Source organism: Neomonachus schauinslandi, chromosome 6 (genome assembly GCF_002201575.2).
Source record: "Neomonachus schauinslandi chromosome 6, ASM220157v2, whole genome shotgun sequence".
NCBI lineage: Eukaryota > Metazoa > Chordata > Mammalia > Carnivora > Phocidae > Neomonachus > Neomonachus schauinslandi.
The window spans coordinates 93,557,997-93,577,466 of record NC_058408.1 but is presented as its reverse complement, the minus strand read 5'-3'; the positions used below and the strand labels follow the sequence as shown (position 1 = coordinate 93,577,466).

The following is a 19,470-nucleotide window of genomic DNA, read 5'->3' as shown; positions in this document are numbered from 1 at the left end:
AGCACAATACCAAGGTGATCTGGTGGGGTACCAGTCGTGGGACTCTAGGAAAATTGGTCAGCATGGAAAGTTATGCACCACAGAGCTGCATGGTGTAATATGCGTTGATGATTTCCATCCAAAAAGCCCGTTTCTAAATCACTGTCTTAGTACTGCTGGTAAGTAGAGAATCAATGGGCTGACCCACAAAGCTCATTGTCACAAGATCCCGGAGATCCCCCAAAGTGAAATGTATTATTCCTTTCCAATCCCCGCTCTGCAACAAACCAACTCATAATGGCAACATCTTTGACACAATGGCCACACATGCGCCCCTTTTAAAGACTTAAAACCATCTTAATTAAATATTTGCATTACATAACAATCTATTAGGACAAGATAAATCTGTACCTTAAATCAAAATTTCCCAATGAAAACCATCATGTGGGTAGTATCTTGATACATGGGTGCTAAAAGTAATGAATACATTTAGTTCAGACGTAGGAATAGGGACGCCATTAACAAAGAAGATAAATTAATATCTAAAACACAAAAGCATGATCAAACTGTCATGGTGCACCCAAATCAGCTACTTCCATATACCAGACAAGGACCAAAATCAGCAATCAGCTGCAAATATTAGAAAACAGGGCCTTACGAATTAATGAGTCAGGGGTAGAGCCACACATAATTGTAGATGATAACCTTCTGTTAACTTAAATATAATTGTTAAGCCTTGTGTCAGCACATAAGAGTATGAGTGGCTTTTGAGCCTCTCTATAACATGAAGGTGTCTGAAATTCATATCTGTTTATAGAAAATTAAATCTAGTTTAATTTGCTCATGGGCATTAATGCCTTTAAACAAGGCAGAGTATCTGACTTGAAACAAATTAATATTGAAAGATAAAAAACAAGTGCCTAACTCATGCATTTGCTGATTACTTCTTACCTTTTGGAGACATTAGAGGCAATAAGTCCATAGCTCTGATGTTATAATTTCCTGGCGATAATAAATGTGATGCTTCTGACATGATACCATCAAATGCCTCATTCCCAGCAATGCTTGGACTAGAGTTCCAAGCCTAAAAGAGTGTGATTTTAGGGCTAGTCAGCTGACACTAAATCTCATTTGTCCCTTCACAAGGACAATCTACTAAACATATAAAGTACAAGTTTCACTCAAAAATTGGAATATGGGGTATGAAATACTAGCATTTCTCTTCTGGAGTTCAATAATTCAAATCTTTTTATTTACCTGGCAAATTCCTGTTTCTAACATCCACTATCAATGTCTTTTCCTTCTTGAGCTCTTTCTGAACTGTGCCAAAGAGTATGTGGCTCTCTTCCTACTGTCCCCATGGGATTCTGCAAAGAAAACAGTGCTTATTTTTGTTATGAGTTGTCTTTTTACATATTATTCTTCCGTTATTAAAGTATAGTCTTGTCAAGGACAGCATATATGTTCTCCTTATCATTTCTGCAGGTAAATGATGCCTGGCATATTTTAAGTTCTCATATAAGTCTGTTATGTGATGGATATATGATGGAGGACATAACTGATCACTGTACCTAGCCCTGTGCTAAACACTTTTGTTGCATTATCTCATTTACTCTCCCCCTCAGTCAACACTGTGGGTACTATCATTCCCATTTGGTCAAGATGGAAATCAGGCCCAAGGAAATTATTACTAACTTTCCTGAGTCCACATAGATATTAAGTGTTGGAAAGTGAATTAAGCCAAGATTATCTGTCACCAGGCTTTTCCTACCATAGCCACAGACAATAGGAATATTTGCAAGGGGCCTTTAGTGGGATTACTCAGTGGTCATGCTATTTTACTTCCATGAAACTGAATGGAGCAGTGTAAGAAATGAATGATATGGATTGAATAAAATGAGTAGAATTTGTGAATCTGGTGCAAATAAAAACCTCCTAAAGGATACAACTACAGGCATCTAAATGGCTATAAATTAAAAAAAAATTATGCTGTCTAGATAAAGTGAATATTTCTAGAAATGTTCATCATCTCTCATTTTTTCACATATATGCAACACCATATTTGTAGCTAATTCTATTCATTAATCTCTCTCTCCACTCCAAAACTAGACACTGACTTTAGAGCAGGGACCATTGTCTTACACTAAATTGCATCTTCCCAAACACACCATGGTCACCAACAGAGAGGAACAGCTAAAGATTTGTTTGTTGGAGATTGGCCAATAAATGCAAACAAAATAACAGTGGGTTTATCTATCTGTCATATTTGCTTCATAACACAACAATCTACCATGACTTGAGCTAAATGATGTCTGAAATACATTTCCCCATGTTTTCACTTCTGCTTCTCTTGAGCACCTACATCTAGAGATGGTACTCCTTATATAACATCTCTAATTCTTACAACAGCCCTATAAGATGTATTTCTCTGGCCCTTGTTTAAAATGAAGATGCTGGGATGCCTGGGTGGCTCAGTTGGTTAGGTGTCTGCCTTTGGTTCAGGTCATGATTACAGGCTCCTGAGATGGAATCCTGCATCAGGTTCCCTGCTCAGTGGGGAGCCTGCTTCTCCCTCTGCCTGTCACTCCTCCTGCTTGTGCTCTCTCTCTTGCTCTCCCTCTCTCTCTATGATAAATATATAAATAAAATCTTCTAAAAAATAAAAAAATAAAATAAAATGAGGATGCTAAGGCTCAGGGACATAAACTAATAGGTCACCCAAAAAGTAAACAGTGCAGCAAGGACATTAATCAAAGGCCATGTGACTCCAGACCTCATGCACTGTCCACTAAACCCATCGCTCCTTGTGAGCATACAATGGAAAATAGTTAAACATTGATAAGGAAAAAGAATGGAAAACTTTGCTATTATAATCTTAACAAAGGAAACAATTGCTAGTACCTTAGTATTTGAGAGTTACTTTCCTGTTAGAAACAGTGATTGGGAGTGGTAAATATCAGACATGAGGAGGAGGTTGAGAGAGAAATCACCTGTAAGATCCAGGGCCTGTCATTTCGGATTGACATCAAAGTTAATTGCTACTCGTAACAATCCTAGCATCATCTGAGTGGTGAAGTTTAAAGCAAAATCTTGCTAATCACAAAATTTTCACTAATTCCAATAATCCCAGGCCAAGCTGGTCCACAGAGAAACCAAATTTTGGGCATGATCTCTGAAACATACATCTCCGATTCATATATGCATTTAAAGCTATGAAGGAAAAAACACATTTTACGGAAAGGTGATCTACTGAAAACAAGCTAAAAAGTTTAAAGTATCAAGATTTTAAGCAAAATAATTAGCCTGCTTATATAAAAGTTTGTTGCTAAGCAACCACATCAATGGACTATTTCAATTATGATTTTGAAGTTCTCGAGCTCCCCTTAGCAGGAACAAAAATAGACATTTCATGGCTAATGAAATCATCTTCTCATAAAATATGGAAACTTGAGACTAATTTTCTGAAACAATGTGTCCTAAAAACATGGCAACATACTAATATTAAAACATAGAGTGAGGGCTTTGTGACAAGAATCTGTTATTTTCCATTGCACATTGACATTTCTCCACCAAAAACAAGCTCTTGTGTAGTCTACTGTGTTCTTTAACATTCAGTAAAATAATTGGATATATATTTCCTTTTTGGAATCATAACTATAGGCATTAAGCAAGTGAGTGATGAGGCACTTACATAACCTCCAGAGCTTCATATTTCTCTTTAAAGCACAAATTCCTCATCTTTAGTTTTAAGATACACTTTTTTTTGTTTAAAATAAGAATAAATTAGGATGCCTTGCTATTAATTACCTGCTACAAACTGTGAAATCATTTTTATATTTGGATGTATGTGATTCCTTCTTTTACTCCTCCCTGTTGGGGTCTAGCCATCATTATGAAATAGTAGAGTCTGGGCTTAGGAATGCCATGTAAAGTTGTCCAGTACATTCCGACTTTCTCCAGTCAGACTATATCCAAAACAATCCTTAGCAAATTATTGTTGCTTCTCTCCTTAAAATTGTCTAAAAATGGATGCAATGTCATATTCCTATAACCAGTTTCAGAAGCAAATATTTCATTTGGATTTCAAAATGTATCTGATCCCCCAGGAGTAGATCTTGGAGCAAAGATTACAATGCAGGTAGTTAATATTGAAGATGATCCTACCAAGCACAGGTAGAAAAGTTGAGGAGTGAGGCAGGGGATACGAGGCAGTCTAGGAAGATGCATCATCAAGCAAATTAGCACTCCAGGTAACTTGAACTTAATTCTGCTGGAGAGCTCTGGAAAATGAGGTAGGACATATGCCTTGTAGCTATCCTAGAGTAGCCAGGAAACTGGCCTATTTCTGGGAGAAGCAAAGTCTCCAAGTCCTTAGGATTTCAAGTGAATCACATGTGCTGAGGAAGACCTCAGCTGAAGAGAGGCAAGTGGTAGCAGCTCGATTTCAGGCCAATGTGCACTGAAATGCTGGGGCATCACAGGCACTAGGTGGAGTTAATGCTTCTGGGAACATCTATCAGCCCATAGCCAAAGAGAACTAGAAAATAAACACATTAGCTTCCTTGCCATTCATGTGGAATAACCCTAAGCCATGTGGTATAATGATGTTCAGGGTTCAGGTCTCCATATGCCCACACCAATAACCTGTTTGATGTTGTACTTCTGGGATTCTTCCTCTTCTAAAAATCGTATGCCAAATAAAGTGCTTTCATTCCCATCATCATCTCAGGGTCTGCTTCTGGGGACAATCAACCTAAGATACTGGAAAATTATTTTAACTTGTGACAAGAATTTTTGCAAAGTAACAACCATTTTGTAGCAGAGACAGTTAATAAGGGACAAGAATGATTTCTATTACTAGCATAAAAGTCAAATTTATCTTGTCTTCTATTTTCTTTCCCAAAACACTCTTCCTTGATTAGTTGTCCTACTTCTCCACTGTGTAACTCTTTTCACACTGAATACCCAACTTTGAAAATTGGACAATAGCATATTGAAGTCATTTTCTTGACATCTTCAAAAAGATGACTCTACTTGTCTTAGAACTTATCAGTAGTGCAGTAATTATTACATCTGGGCTTCTCCAGGAGACTCACACCAAGTGCTAAGAGGTCTCTCTCTCTTACTACAATTCTACCATAGACATTGCTGCCAAATCAATGCTTTAGTGCATAGCAGTAATTTTCATATCACTCTCAAGTTCAAAAACATTTGGTGGTACCATGGTTCCCACAGAAATAAACAAAATCTCCTTGACTTGAAATTCAAAGCCTTCCAAAATTAAACCACCTTACACAATCAGAATTAGCTTTCCAAAAGCAAGCCCCTTACTGGACCCAATATAGAGCTTTGGGATATATGTTATAAGTGAGCTTAAGGGTGACTAACCATCCCAGTTTGCTGATAAGTGACTGTCCCAGTTTTAGCACTGAAAGCCCCATGTCCCAGGAAACCCAAACTAAGACAGTTGGTCACCCAAGGTGTGACAGTGTACATTGCTGAGGTATACTTATTTTTCATAGTACCAAGAAACATCTATGCTCAAATAAGTTAATGGCCCTATCTTGAAAAGCATGCAGTTGAAAGAAGAAATTTTATGTGCCAAAACACATAGTGAAAGTAGAGGGAGTGCATATAAATTATGAACTATGAAAGCAGCATGTTACCTTATTATTCTTTAAAATCAAATCTTAGCAGGAGGAGTTAAGATGGCAGAGTAGTAGGGGGACCCTGGACTTGCCTTGTCCCTCAAACACAGCTAGACCAACATCAAATCATTTTGAACAAGTAGGAAATCGATCTGAGGATTAAGAAAATAATCTGCACAAATGGAGGGATAAAACATGGCAGATGTGAGATTCAGAGACATGAATGGGGGAAAAGAAAAGCCGCAGTGCCATGGAGGGGAGGGAGCCCTTTTCACAGAGACAAGTCAGGGACAGAGGGAGAGAGAGGAGTATGTAGGGTTCACACAAGACACCATGGTGGGGATCCCTTGGGTTGTATGGGGAGAGAATGTTCCCCTTCCTGGAGTACACTTGGCAAAATTTGGAAGACAGTATATTACCCTTCCAAGGACAAAAGACCTGTGGGGAACCATTGAGCTCCCCTGTTCAACAGTAGGGGACAGAGACTCATGCAGAGGGCAGATAATGTGGTTGCAGCTTTTCACTGTGCTTCACCTTGACTTCAGGCACTCTCTCAAGTGTGCTACTGCTTTTCTGGGACAAGATGGTGACAGGTGCAGCACTGCAAGGCTCTCCTCTCCGGAGCATGTCTGTGTCTTGCTGGATACTTTAGGATTTGGAGTATTGAATCCCAGCCACCAGCTAGAGATAAAACACAAGAGAACTATAGCACCAGGCATGCCGAGGGTGGGGCACAGACAAGGCTGAGGGCAGGGATCTGAGGAAAGCCTGGGACACAGGAGGGGAGATTGTTCACTTTTCTGTGAGGGCCTCCTGAACAGCAGTGGCCCCAAATTCCCCTTTCTGGGGCCTAGAGGGCAGGGTAACACCATCTTCCACCCCTTCCTGCCCACCCCCTGCCCACTAGCACCCTGAACTTCAGAGAGAAACATAGCACCTCCAGTGGAGTCTGGAGTCACACCAAATCCCGCTCCCATGCACCTGACAGGGGCATCTTTGCAAGGGCAGGTCTGACTGTGAGCCAGTGCAATGGGCCTCTCCCTCAGAAGACCAACACAGGCCCCCCAGAATGTACCAAGTCTACTGACCATAGAGTGCTCCAAAGCATCAACTTCAGTTCTAGTAGAAATAGAACCAGGCTTTTTTTTTTTTTAATCAGGATGTAGTTCAGGTTTTTTGGGTTTTTTTGTTGGGTTTTTTGTTTTGTTTTGGTTTTTTTGGTCCGTTTGTTTTTGTTCCTTTTCCTTTTCTCTTTTGGATCAGGCTTTTTTTTTTTTAAATAAGGCTTATCTTAACAAAGAAATCAAAGCACACCTAGTTAAAGGTCCAAACACTCCCCACTGCAAGCAAGGAGGAACTCTGTAGAGGACTGACCTGTGGGAAAGAGCAGCCAAAACACAACAGCAGAGTGTAAACAACATAGCCCAGAAACCCTTCCTGAAGCACCAGGCCATGGACAGTGTAGGACCCGTTCTTAAGAAAGTACTACTCTCAGGAGCAAGAAACATAAACTTCACACACAGAAGACAGAAACCTAGGGCACCTGGGTGGCTCAGTTTGTTAAGCGACTGCCTTCAGCTCAGGTCATGATCCTGGAGTCCCGGGATCGAGTCCCATATCAGGCTCCCTGCTCATCTCTCTCTCTCTCTCTCTCTCTCAAATAAATAAATAAAATCTTAAAAAAAAAAAAAAGACAGAAACCTAGACATAATGACAAGATGGAGGAATTCTCCCCAAAAGAAAGATCAGAAGAAATCACAGCCAGGATTTGCTCAAAACAGATATAAGCAATATATCTGAACAAGAATTTAGAATAACGGTCATAGGAATACTAGCTGGGCTTGAAAGAAGCAGAGAAACCCTGACTGCAGAGATAAAAAATGTAAAAACTAGCCAGGCTGAAATAAAAAGTGCTATAACTGAGATGCAAAACTAACTGGATGTAATCACAATGAGGATGGAAGAATCAGAGGATCGAATAGGTAACATAGAAGATAAAATTATGGAAAATAATGAAGCTGAAAAGAAGAGGGAAAGAAGATCATGAATATAGACTTACAGAACTCAGCAATTACACAAAGTACAATAATATCCATATAATAGGAGTCCCAGAAAAAGAAGAGCAGGAAAAGGGGCAGAAGGTCTTTTTTAACAAATTATAGCTGAGAACTTCCCTAATCTGGGGAAGGAAACAGTCATTCAAGTTAAAGAGGCACAGAGAATTACCCTCAAAATCAACAAAAACAGGTCAACACCAACACATATCATAGAACCCTGCAAAATACAAAGATAAAGAGGATTCTGAAAGCAGCTAGGGACAAAAGGTCCTTAAACTACAGGGGTCATCACATAAAGTTAGCAGCAGGTCTGTCCACAGAAATGTAGCAGGCCAGAAGAGGGTGGTGTGATATATTCAATGTCCTAAATGGGAATAATTTGCAGCCAAGAATACTGTATCCAGCAAGGCTTTTATTTGGAATGGGAGACATAGAGTTTCCAAGACAAGCAAAAACCAAAGGAATTTGTGAACACTAAACCAGCTCTGCAAGAAATATTAAAGGGAACCATTTGAGTGGGAAAGAGAGACCAAAAGCAACAAAGACTAGAAAGGAACAGAGACAATCTACAGGAACAGAGACTTTACAGGTAATACAATGGCACTAAATTCATATCTATTAATAATTACTCTGAATGTAAATGGACTAAATGCTCCAATCAAAAGACATAGGATATCAGAATAGATTTAAAAAAAAAAAAAAGACCTATTGATATGCTGCTTATAAGATACTCATTTTAGATCCAAAGATACATCCAGATTGAAAGTGAGGGGGTGGAGAACCATCTACCATGCTAATGGACATCAAAAGAAAGCTGGAGTAGCCATACTTAAAACAGACAAACTAGATTTTAAACCAAAGACTGTTATAAGAGATGAAGAAGGGCAGTATATCATAATAAAGGGGTCTATCTAACAAGAAGCTCTAACAATTGTAAAAATTTATGCCCCCAACTTAGGAGCTGCCAAATATATAAATCAAATAATAAGAAATTTAAAGAAATTCATTGATAATAATAAAATAATAGTAGGGGACTTTAACACCCCACTCATAACAATGGACAGATCATCTAAACAGAATATCAACAAGGAACCAATGACTTTGTTTTTTGTTTGTATGCTTTTTTTTACTTTATTTTTTATTTTTTTATTTTATTATGTTATGTTAATCACCATACATTACATCATTAGTTTTTGATGTAGTGTTCCATGATTCATTGTTTGTGTATAACACCCAGTGCTCCATTCAGTACATGCCCTCTTTAATACCCATCACCAGGCTAACCCATTCCCCCACAACCCCTCAGGACCCTCAGTTTGTTTCTCAGAGTCCATAGTCTCTCATGGTTTATCTCCCCTCTGATTTCCCCCTCTTCATTTCTCCCTTCCCGCTATCTTCTATATTTTTTAACATATAATGTATTATTTGTTTCAGAGGTACAGGCCTGTGATTCAGCAATCTTCCACAATTCACAGTGCTCACCATAGCACATAACCTCCGCAATGTCTATCACCCAGCCACCCCATCCCTCCCAGCCCCCACCACTCCAGCAAACCTCAGCTTGTTTCCTGAGATTAAGAATTCTTCATATCAGTGAGATCATATGATACATGTCTTTCTCTGTTTGACTTATTTCACTCAGCATAATTCCCTCCAGTTCCATCCACGTCATTGCAAATGGCAAGATTTCATTCCTTTTGAGGGCTACATAATATTCCGTTGTGTATATATACCACTTCTTCTTTATCCATTCATATGTCGATGGACATCTTGGCTCTTTCCATAGTTTAGCTATTGTGGACATTGCTGTTATAAACATCAGGGTGCACGTACCCCTTCGGATCACTAGATTTGTATCTCTGGGGTAAATACCCAGTACTGCAATTGCTGGGTCATAGGGCAGCTCTATTTTCAACTTTTTGAGGAACCTCCATACTGGTTTCCAGAGAGTCTGCACCAGCCTACATTCCCACCAACACTGTAGGAGGGTTCCCCTCTCTCCACATGCCCGCCAACATCTATCGTTTCCTGACTTGTTAATTTTAGCCATTCTGACTGATGTGAGGTGGTATCTCATTGAGGTTTTGATTTGGATTTCCCTGATGCCGAGGGATGTTAAGCACTTTTTCATGTGTCTGTTGGCCATTTGGATGTCTTCTTTGGAAAAATGTCTGTTCATGTCTTCTGCCCATTTCTTGATTGGATTCTTTGTTCTATGGGTGTTGAGTTTGATAAGTTCTTTATAGATTTTGGATACTAGCCCTTTATCTAATATATCATTTGCAAATATCTTCTCCCATTCTGTCGGTTGTCTTTTGGTTTTGTTGACTGTTTCCTTTGCTGTGCAAAAGCTTTTTATCTTGATGAGGTCCCAATAGTTCATTTTTGCCTTTGCTTCCCATGCCTTTGGTGATATTACTAGGAAGAAGTTGCTGTGACTGAGGTCGAAGAGGTTGCTGCCTGTGTTCTCCTCTAGGATTTTGATAGGCTCCTGTCTCACATTGAGGTCTTTCAACCATTTTGAGTCTACTTCTGTGTGTAGTGTATGGAAATGGTCCAGTTTCATTCTTCTGCATGTGGCCAATTTTCCCAACACCATTTGTTGAAGAGACTGTCTTTTTTCCATTGGAAAAATTTCCATTTCCTGCTTTGTCAAAGATTAGTTGACCATAGAGTTGAGGGTCCATTTCTGGGCTCTCTATTCTATTCCATTGATCTATGTGTCTGTTTTTGTGCCAGTACCATACTGTCTTGATGATGACAGCTTTGTAATAGAGCTTGAAGTCCAGAATTGTGATGCCACCACCTTTGCTTTTCTTTCTCAACATTCCTCTGGCTATTCAGGGTGTTTTCTGGTTCCATACAAATTTTAGGATTATTTGTTCCATTTCTTTGAAAAAAGTGGATGGTATTTTGATAGGGATTGCATTAAATGTGTAGATTGCTCTAGGTAGCATTGTTATCTTCACAGTATTTGTTCTTCCAATCCACGAGCATGGAATGTTTTTGCATTTCTTTGTGTCTTCCTCAATTTCTTTCATGAGTATTTTATAGTTTTCTGAGTACAGATTCTTTGCCTCTTTGGTGAGATTTATTCCTGGGTATCTAATGGTTTTGGGTGCAATTGTAAATGGGACCGACTCCTTATTTCTCTTTCTTCTGTCTTGTTGTTGGTGTATAGGGATGCCACTGATTTCTGTGCATTGATTTTATATCCTGCCAATTTACTGAATTCCTGTATGAGTTCTAGGAGTTTTGGGGTGGAGTCTCTTGGGTTTTCCACATAAAGTATCATATCATCTGCAAAGAGTGAGAGTTTGACTTCTTATTTTCTGATTCGGATGCCTTTGATTGTTCTTTGTTGTCTGATTGCTGTGGCTAGGACTTCTAATACTATGTTGAATAGCACTGGTGTTAGTGGACATCCCTGCTGTGTTCCTGACATTAGGAGGAAAGCTCTCAGTATTTCCCCATTGAGAATGATATTCGCTGTGGGTTTTTCATAGATGGCTTTTATGCTATTGAGGTATGGACCCTCTATCCATATACTCAGAAGAGTTTTGATCAAGAAAGGATGCTGTGCTTTGTCAAATGCTTTTTCTGCATCTACTGAGAGGACCACATGGTTCTTGCTCATTCTTTTATTAATGTATTGTATCACATTGATTGATTTGCTGTTGTTGAACCAACCTTGCAGCCCAGGAATAAATCCCACTTGGTCGTGGTGAATAATCCTTTTAATGTACTGTTGGATCCTATTGGCTAGTATTTTGGTGAAAATTTTTGCATCCATGTTCATCAAGGATATTGGTCTGTAATTCTTTTTGATGGGGTCTTTGTCTGGTTTTGGGAATCAAGGTAATGGTGGCCTCATAAAGGGAGTTTGGAAGTTTTCCTTCCATTTCTACTTTTACAAACATTTCAGAAGAATAGGTATTAATTCTTCTATAAATATTTGGTAGAATTCCCCTGCAAAACCATCTGGCCCTGGGCTTTTGTTTGTTGGGAGATTTTTGATGACTGCTTCAATTTCCTTAGTGGTTATAGGTCTGTTCAGGTTTTCTATTTCTTCCTGGTTCAGTTTTGGTAGTTGATACATCCCTAGGAATGCACTCATTTGTCCAGATTATTTAATTTGCTGCCATTGAGTTGCTCTAAATATGTTTGTATTTCTTTGGTGTTGGTTGTGATCTCTTCTCTTTCATTCATGATTTTATTTATTTGGATCTTTTCTCTTTTCTTTTTGATAAGTCTAGCCAGGGCTTTATCAATCTTGTTAATTCTTTCAAAGAACTAGCTCCTAGTCTCATTGATCTGTTATATTGTTCTTTTGGTTTCTATTTCATTGATTTCTGCTCTGATCTTCACTATTTCTCTTCTTCTGCTGGGTTTAGGCTTTATTTGCTGTTCTTTCTCCAGCTCCTTTAGGTGTAGGGTTAGGTTTGTGTATTTGAGACCTTTCTCGTTTCTTGAGAAAGGCTTGTATTGCTATGTACTTTCCTCTTAGGACTGCCTTGGCTGCATCCCAAAGATTTTGAACAGTTGTGTTTTCTTTTTCATTGGTTTCCATGAATTTTTTAAATTCTTCTTTATTTCCTGGTTGACCCATTCATTCTTTAGTAGGATGCTCTTTAGCCTCCATGTATTTGAGTTCTTTCTGACTTTCCTCTTGTGATTGAGTTCTAGTTTCCAAGCATCATGGTCTGAAAATAGGCAGGGAATGATCCCAATCTTTTGGTACCAGTTAAGACCTGATTTGTGACCTAGGATGTGATCTATTCTGGAGAATGTTCCATGGGCACTAGAGAAGAATGTGTATTCTGTTGCTTTGGGATGGAATGTTTTGAATAGATCTGTGAAGTCCATTTGGTCCAGTGTGTCATTTAAAGCCTTTATTTCCTTGTTCATCTTTTGCTTAGATGATCTGACCATTTCAGTGAAGGGGGTGTTAAGGTCCCCCACTATTATTGTATTGTTGTCGATGTGTTTCTTTGCTTTTGTTATTAATTGGCTTATATAATTGGCTGCTCCCATGTTAGGGGCATAGATATTCACAATTGTTAGATCTTCTTGTTGGATAGGCCCTTTAAGTAGGATATAGTGCCCTTCCTCATCTCTTATTACAGTCTTTGGTTTAAAATCTAATTGTCTGATATAAGGATTTTCACACCAGCTTTCTTTTGGTGTCCATTAGCATGGTAAATGGTTTTCCATCCCCTCATTTTCAATCTGGAGGTGTCTTTGCCTCTAAAATGAGTCTCTTGCAGGCAACATATCGATGGGTCTTGTTTTTTTATCCAATCTGATAGCCTGTGTCTTTTGATTGGGGCATTTAGCCCATTTACTTTCAGGGTAACTATTGAAAGATTTGAATTTAGTGCCATTGTATTGCCTGTAAGGTGACTGTTACTGTATATTGTCTGTGTTCCTTTCTGGTCTGTTACTTTTAGGCTCTCTCTTTGCTTAGAGGACCCCTTTCAAGATTTCTTGTAGGGCTGGTTTTGTGTTTGCAAATTCCTTTAGTTTTTGTTTGTCCTGGAAGCTTTTTATTTCTCTTCTATTTTCAATGACAGTCTAGCTGGATATAGTATTCTTGGCTGCATATTTTTCTCATTTAGTGCTCTGAATAGATCACACCAGTCCTTTCTGGCCTGCCAGGTCTCTGTGGATGGGTCTGTTGCCAATCTAATGTTTCTACCACTGTAGGTTACAGATGTCTTGTCCTGAGCTGCTTTCAGAATTTTCTCTTTTTCTCTGAGACTCGTAAGTTTTACTAGTAGATGTTGGGGTGTGGACCTGTTTTTATTGATTTTGAGGGGGGTTCTCCTGGATTTTGATGCCTGTTTCCTGCCCCAAATTAGGGAAGTTCTCTGCTAGAATTTGCTCCAATATACCTTATGCCCCCCTCTCTCTTTCTTTTTCTTCTGGGATCCCAATTATTCTAATATTCTTTCGTCTTATGGTATCACTTTTCTCTCGAATTCTGCCCTTGTGATCCAGTAGTTGTTTATCTCTCTTTTTCTCAGCTTCTTTATTCTCCATCATTTGGTCTTCTATATCACTAATTCTCCCTTCTGCCTCATTTAGCCTATCAGTTAGAGCCTCCATTTTTTATGCACCTCATTAATAGCCTTTTTGATTTCGACTTGGTTAGATTTTTGTTCTTTTATTTCTCCAGAAAGGGATTCTCTAGTATCTTCCATGCTTTTTTCAAGCCCAGCTAGTATCTTTATAATCGTCATTCTGAACTCTAGTTCTGACATCTTACTAATGTCTGTATTGTTTAGGTCCCTGGCAGTCAGTGTTGCCTCTTGTTCTTTTTTTTTGAGCTGTTTTTTTCCATCTTGTCATTTTGTCTGGAGGAGATAGATGAATGAGAGAACAAAATGCTAACAGGGTAACAACGGCCCCAGAAAAATATACACTAAACAAATCAGAAGAGACCTGAAACTGGGGGAAAAGAAAGGGAAAGAAAGAAAAGAGAAAAAAAAGAAAAAGATAAAAGAAAAAGAATATGATCAAATATGATCAGGGTGGTGCATAAATCAGTGCTACACACTAGATTTTGGGTGTATTTTGGTCTTTTAGAAGAAAGTGCCTCCCAAAATTTTAATGAAAGAAAAACTTATATATGTACAAAAATAAGGGTAAATACAATGAAGGGATGCAATATGACTGTAAAGATGAAAATTATAGGGGCGCCTGGGTGACTCAGTCGTTTAGCATCTGCCTTCGGCTCAGGTCATGATCCCAGGGTCCTGGGATCGAGCCCCGCATTGGGCTCCCTGCTTGGCGGGAAACCTGCTTCTCCCTCTTCTGTTCCCCCTGCTTGTGTTCCCTCTCTCACTGTGTCTCTCTCTGTCAAATAAATAAATAAAATCTTAAAAAAAAAAGATGAAAATTATAAAAACTTTTATAAAAGGAATTGATAAGAAGTTGTTGTAAGAAGAAAGAAGAGGAATTTTTAAAATGGGAGAGAATGTGATCAGGCAGGAGAGTAGAACAAAGCCATACACTGGAGATTTAGGGTATATTTTGGTCTGTTAGAAGAAACTGTATCTCAAAATTTTAAAGAGAGAACAACTTATATATATACCAAAAATAAGGTTAACTACTATGAAGGAATAGAATATGACTCTAAAATGAAAAATAAAAAAGATTTTTAAAAAAGGGATTGATTAGATGTTGGTTGAAAAAGGGAAAAAGAAAAATTCAAAAAAAAGGAAAAGAAAAAGAAAGAAAATTTTAAAAATTAACTTTCAAAGACTAAAGAATCAAGGGGGGAAAAAGCCATGAATTCTATGTGCTGTATTCCCCTAGCGCTGGAGTTCTGCCATTCTCATTGATCAGTAAACTTGGTCTTGGCTGGCTGTTCTTGCTGATCTTCTGGGGGAGGGACCTATTGCATTGTTCTCAAATGTCTTTGCCAGAGGTGGAATTGCCCCGCCCTTTGCGGGGCCGGGCTAAGTAATCTGCTTGGGTTTGCTCTCGGGAGCTTTTGTTCTCTGCAAGCTTTCCGTACAGCTTTGGAGGACCAGAGTGAAAATGGCAGCCTCCCAATCTCCGCCCCTGAGGAGCCGAGAACTCAGGGCCCCCCTCCTCAGTGTGCCCCCAGAGAAAAGCAGTTAGTCACTGCCGTCTCCCCGGTCTCTGGCCACACTCTGTTCTCACCCGGCCTGTGACCAAGCGTTTCTCTCTCTGGCACCTGATCCCATTTGGAGTCTCCAAACCCAGCATATCCCTGTGGTGAGCTCCCGCAGCACTCCTCCCAGGGGAGGAAGGGGAGTATCCCCAGATCTGTCACTTGTTGGGTCCCTGCTGGAAGAGCAGTGGCCTGACTGTGCCACGGATCACGGTTTATGGCAACCCCGAGCTGAGAGCCCGCGCCTTGGCTCCGTCTCTGCAGCCAGCTTCCCCACTCTAATACCTGGGAGCTCTGCCACACTCAGGCACCCCCGGTCTTTCTGTGACCCTAAGGGTCCTCTGACCACACTGTCCCAGTGAGGGTTCCACCCCCCCGCTTAGCCACTGGAGCGACATTCTTCAGTGGAGCTGACTTCTAAAAGTTCCAATTTTGTGCTCTGCTCTCTATCATTTGCCAGTAGCGGCTGATGGAGGCCCCTCCCCCGCCATCTATGTTCCCAAATATCACCTCAGATTCACTTCTCCGCATGTCCTACCTTTCAGAAACTGATTGCTTTTCTGTTCAGAGAGTTGCTGCTATTCTTTTCTTTGATCTCCTGTTGAGGTTGTAGGTGTTCAGAATGGTTTGATTCCTATCTAGCTGAATTCCTGGAACCAGATGAAATTTAGGTCTCCTACTCCTCTGCCATCTTGCTCCTCCCCCTGGAGCAAATGACTTTGAATGACACACTGGACCAGATGTATTTAACAGATATATTCAGAGCATTTCATTCTAAGGCAGCAAAAGATACATTGTTTTTGAGTGCACATGGAACATTCTCCAGAACAGATCACATACCAGTCACAAATCCTGCCTCAACCTGTATGAAAAGATTGAGATCATACCATGCATATTTTCAGACCACAATGCTATGAAACTTGAAGTTAGCCACAAGAAAAACGTGCAGAGACCACAAGTACATGGAAGTTAAAGAACTTCCTACTAAAGAATGAATGGTAAACCAGGAAATTAAAGAAGCAATTTCAAAAAATACACGGCAACAAATAAAAATGAAAACATGACAGTCCAAAACATCTGGGACTCAGCAAGACAGTAATAGGAGGTGAGCATATAAAAATACAGGCATTCCTCAAGAAGCAAAAAGTTTCAAATACCCAACCTAACCTTACACCTAAAGGAGCTGGGAAAAAAAGAGCAAATAAAGCCTAAAACCAGCAGAAAAAGGAAAATAATTAAGATTGGAGCAGAAATAAATGAGACAGAAATTAAAAAAAAAAAACAGTAGAACAAATCAATGAAACTAGAAACTGGTTCTTTGAAAGAATTAACAAAATTGATAAACCCCTAACCAGACTTACCAAAAAGAAAGAAGAACCCAAATAAATAAAATCATGAATTAAAGGGGAAAGATCACAACCAACACTGCAGAAATACAAATGATTATAAGAGAATATTAAGAGCAATTATATGACAACAAACTGGGCAATCTGCAAGAAATGGATAAATTCCTAGAAACATTTAAACTACTAAAACTGAACTAGGAAGAAATAGAAAATTTGAGCAGACCCATAACCAGCATACAAATTGAATCAGGAATCAAAAATCTCCCAACAAACAAGAGTCCAGGGCTGGATGGCTTCCCAGGGGAATTCTACCCAACATTTAAAGAATTAATACATATTCTTCTGAAGTTGTTCCAAAAAATAGAAATGGAAGGAAAACTTCCAAACTCTACAAGGCCACCATTACCTTGATCATAAAACCAGAAAAAGACCCCCACTACAAAGGATTATTATAGACCAATATCCTTGATGAACATGGATGCAAAAATTCTCAACAAGATTCTAGCTAATCGATTCCAACAGTATATTAAAAGGATTATTCACCATGATCAAGCGGGATTTATTCCAGGGCTGCAGGGGTGGTTCATTACCTGCAAATCAATCAACATGATACACTATATTAATTTAAAAAAAGGATAAGAACTCTATGATCCTCTCAACAGATGCAGAAAAGGCATTTAACAAAATACAGCATCCTTTCTTGATTAAAAATTGTCAAGAAAATAGGGATAGAAGGAACATATCTCAACATCATAAAGGCCATATATGAAAGGCCCACAGCTAATATCATCTTCAGTGGGAAAAACTGAGAGTTTTCCCCTAAGATCAGGAATACAACAGGGATGTCCACTCTCACCACTGTTGTTCAGCATAGTACTGGAAATCCTAGCCTCTGCAATCAGAAAACAAAGAAAAATAAAAGACATCCAAATTGGCAAGGAGGAAGTCAAACTTTCACTCTTTGCAGACAACATGATACTCTATGTAGAAAACCTAACTCTACCAAAAACTGATACATGAATTCAGCAAAGTCCCAGGATGTAAAATCAACATACAGAAATCTGTTGCACTTCTATACACAAATAATGAAGCAGCAGAAAGAGAAATCAAGGAATAGATCCCATTTACAATTACACCAAAACCCATAAGATGCCTAGGAATAAATCTAACCAAAGAGGTAAAGGATCTGTATGCTGAAAAGTATAGAATACTTATGAAAGAAATTGAAGAAGACACAAAGAAATGGAAAAACATTCCATGCTCATGGATTGGAAGAACAAATATTGTTAAAATGTCTATATTTCTCAATGCAACCTACACATTCAATGCAATCCTGATCAAAATGACACCAGCATTTTTTCACAGAATTAAAACAAACAATCCTAAAATTTGTATGGAACCAGAAAAGACCTCAAATAGTCAAAGTAATGTTGAAAAAGAAAAGCACAGTGGAAGGCATCACAATCTCAGACTTCAAGCTATATTACAAAGCTATAATCATCAAGACAATATGGTACTGGCTCAAAAACAGACACATAGATCAATGGAACAGAATAGAGAGCCCAGAAATGGAACCACAATTATATGGTCAACTAATCTTCGACAAAACAGGAAAGAATATCCAACAGAAAAAAGACAGTCTCTTCAACAAATGGTGTTGGGAAAATTGGACAGCCACATGCAGAAGAATGAAATGGGACCACTTTCTTACACCATATACAAAAATAAACTCAAAGTGGGTGAAAGACCTAATGTGACACAGGAAACCATCAAAATCCTAGAGGAGAAAACAGGCAGCAACCTCTTTGACCCTGCCACAGCAACTTCTTACTAGACACATATCTGGAAACAAAAGCAAAAATAAACTATTGGGACCTCATCAAGATAAAAAGCTTCTGCACAGCAAAGAAAACACTAAACAAAACTAAAAGGCAACTGACAGAATGGGAGAATATATTTGCAAATGACATATCAGATAAAGGGCTAGTATCCAGAACTCAACAAAATCAACACCCAAAAAATAATCCAGTTAACAAATGGGCAGAAGACATGAACAGACATTTCTCCAAAGAAGACATACAAATGTGCCTAACATGAAAAAATGCTCAACATCACTCATCAACAGGGAAATACAAATCAAAACTACAATGAGATACCACCTCACACCTGTCAAAATGGCTAAAATTAACAATTCAGGTGCTCACTTCAGCAGCACATATACTAAAACTGGAATGATACAGAGAAGATTAGCATGGCCCCTGCACAAAGATAACATGCAAATTCATGAAGCATTCCATATTTTCTTTGTAATGATGTGGATGGAACTAGAGGGTTATACTAAGCGAAATAAGTCAATCAGAGAAAGACAATCATCATATGATTTCACATATATGTGGAATTTAAGAAACAAAACAGAGGAGCATAGGAGAAGGGAGGGGAAAAATGAAACAAGACAAAACCAGAGAGGGAGACAAACCATAAGACACTCTTAATCATAGGAAACAAACTGAGAGTTGCTGCAAGGGAGGAGGTGGGGGATGGGGTAGCTGGGTAATGGGCACTAAGGAGGCACGTGATGTCATGAGCACTGGGTGTTATATATAACTGATGAATCACTGAACTCTACCTCTGAAACTAAGAATACACTATATGTTAATTGAATTTAAATAAAAAAATAAAAATAAAAAATTAACAACTCAGGAAACAACAGATGTTGGCAAGGATGCAGAGAAAAGGTAACCCTTTTGCACTGTTGTTGGGGGGGGATGCAAAGTGGTGCAGCCACTCTGGAAAACAGT

At 38.9% G+C, this 19,470-nt stretch overlaps 1 non-coding gene across 1 annotated transcript; it reads left to right on the top strand.

The window, feature by feature from the left end:
- The first annotated feature begins 18,868 nt into the window (after positions 1–18,868).
- LOC123325145 lies at positions 18,869–18,975 on the top strand. Its single transcript, XR_006540255.1, has one exon. It is a non-coding gene; the product is annotated as a U6 spliceosomal RNA (small nuclear RNA).
- The last annotated feature ends 495 nt before the right edge of the window (positions 18,976–19,470 follow it).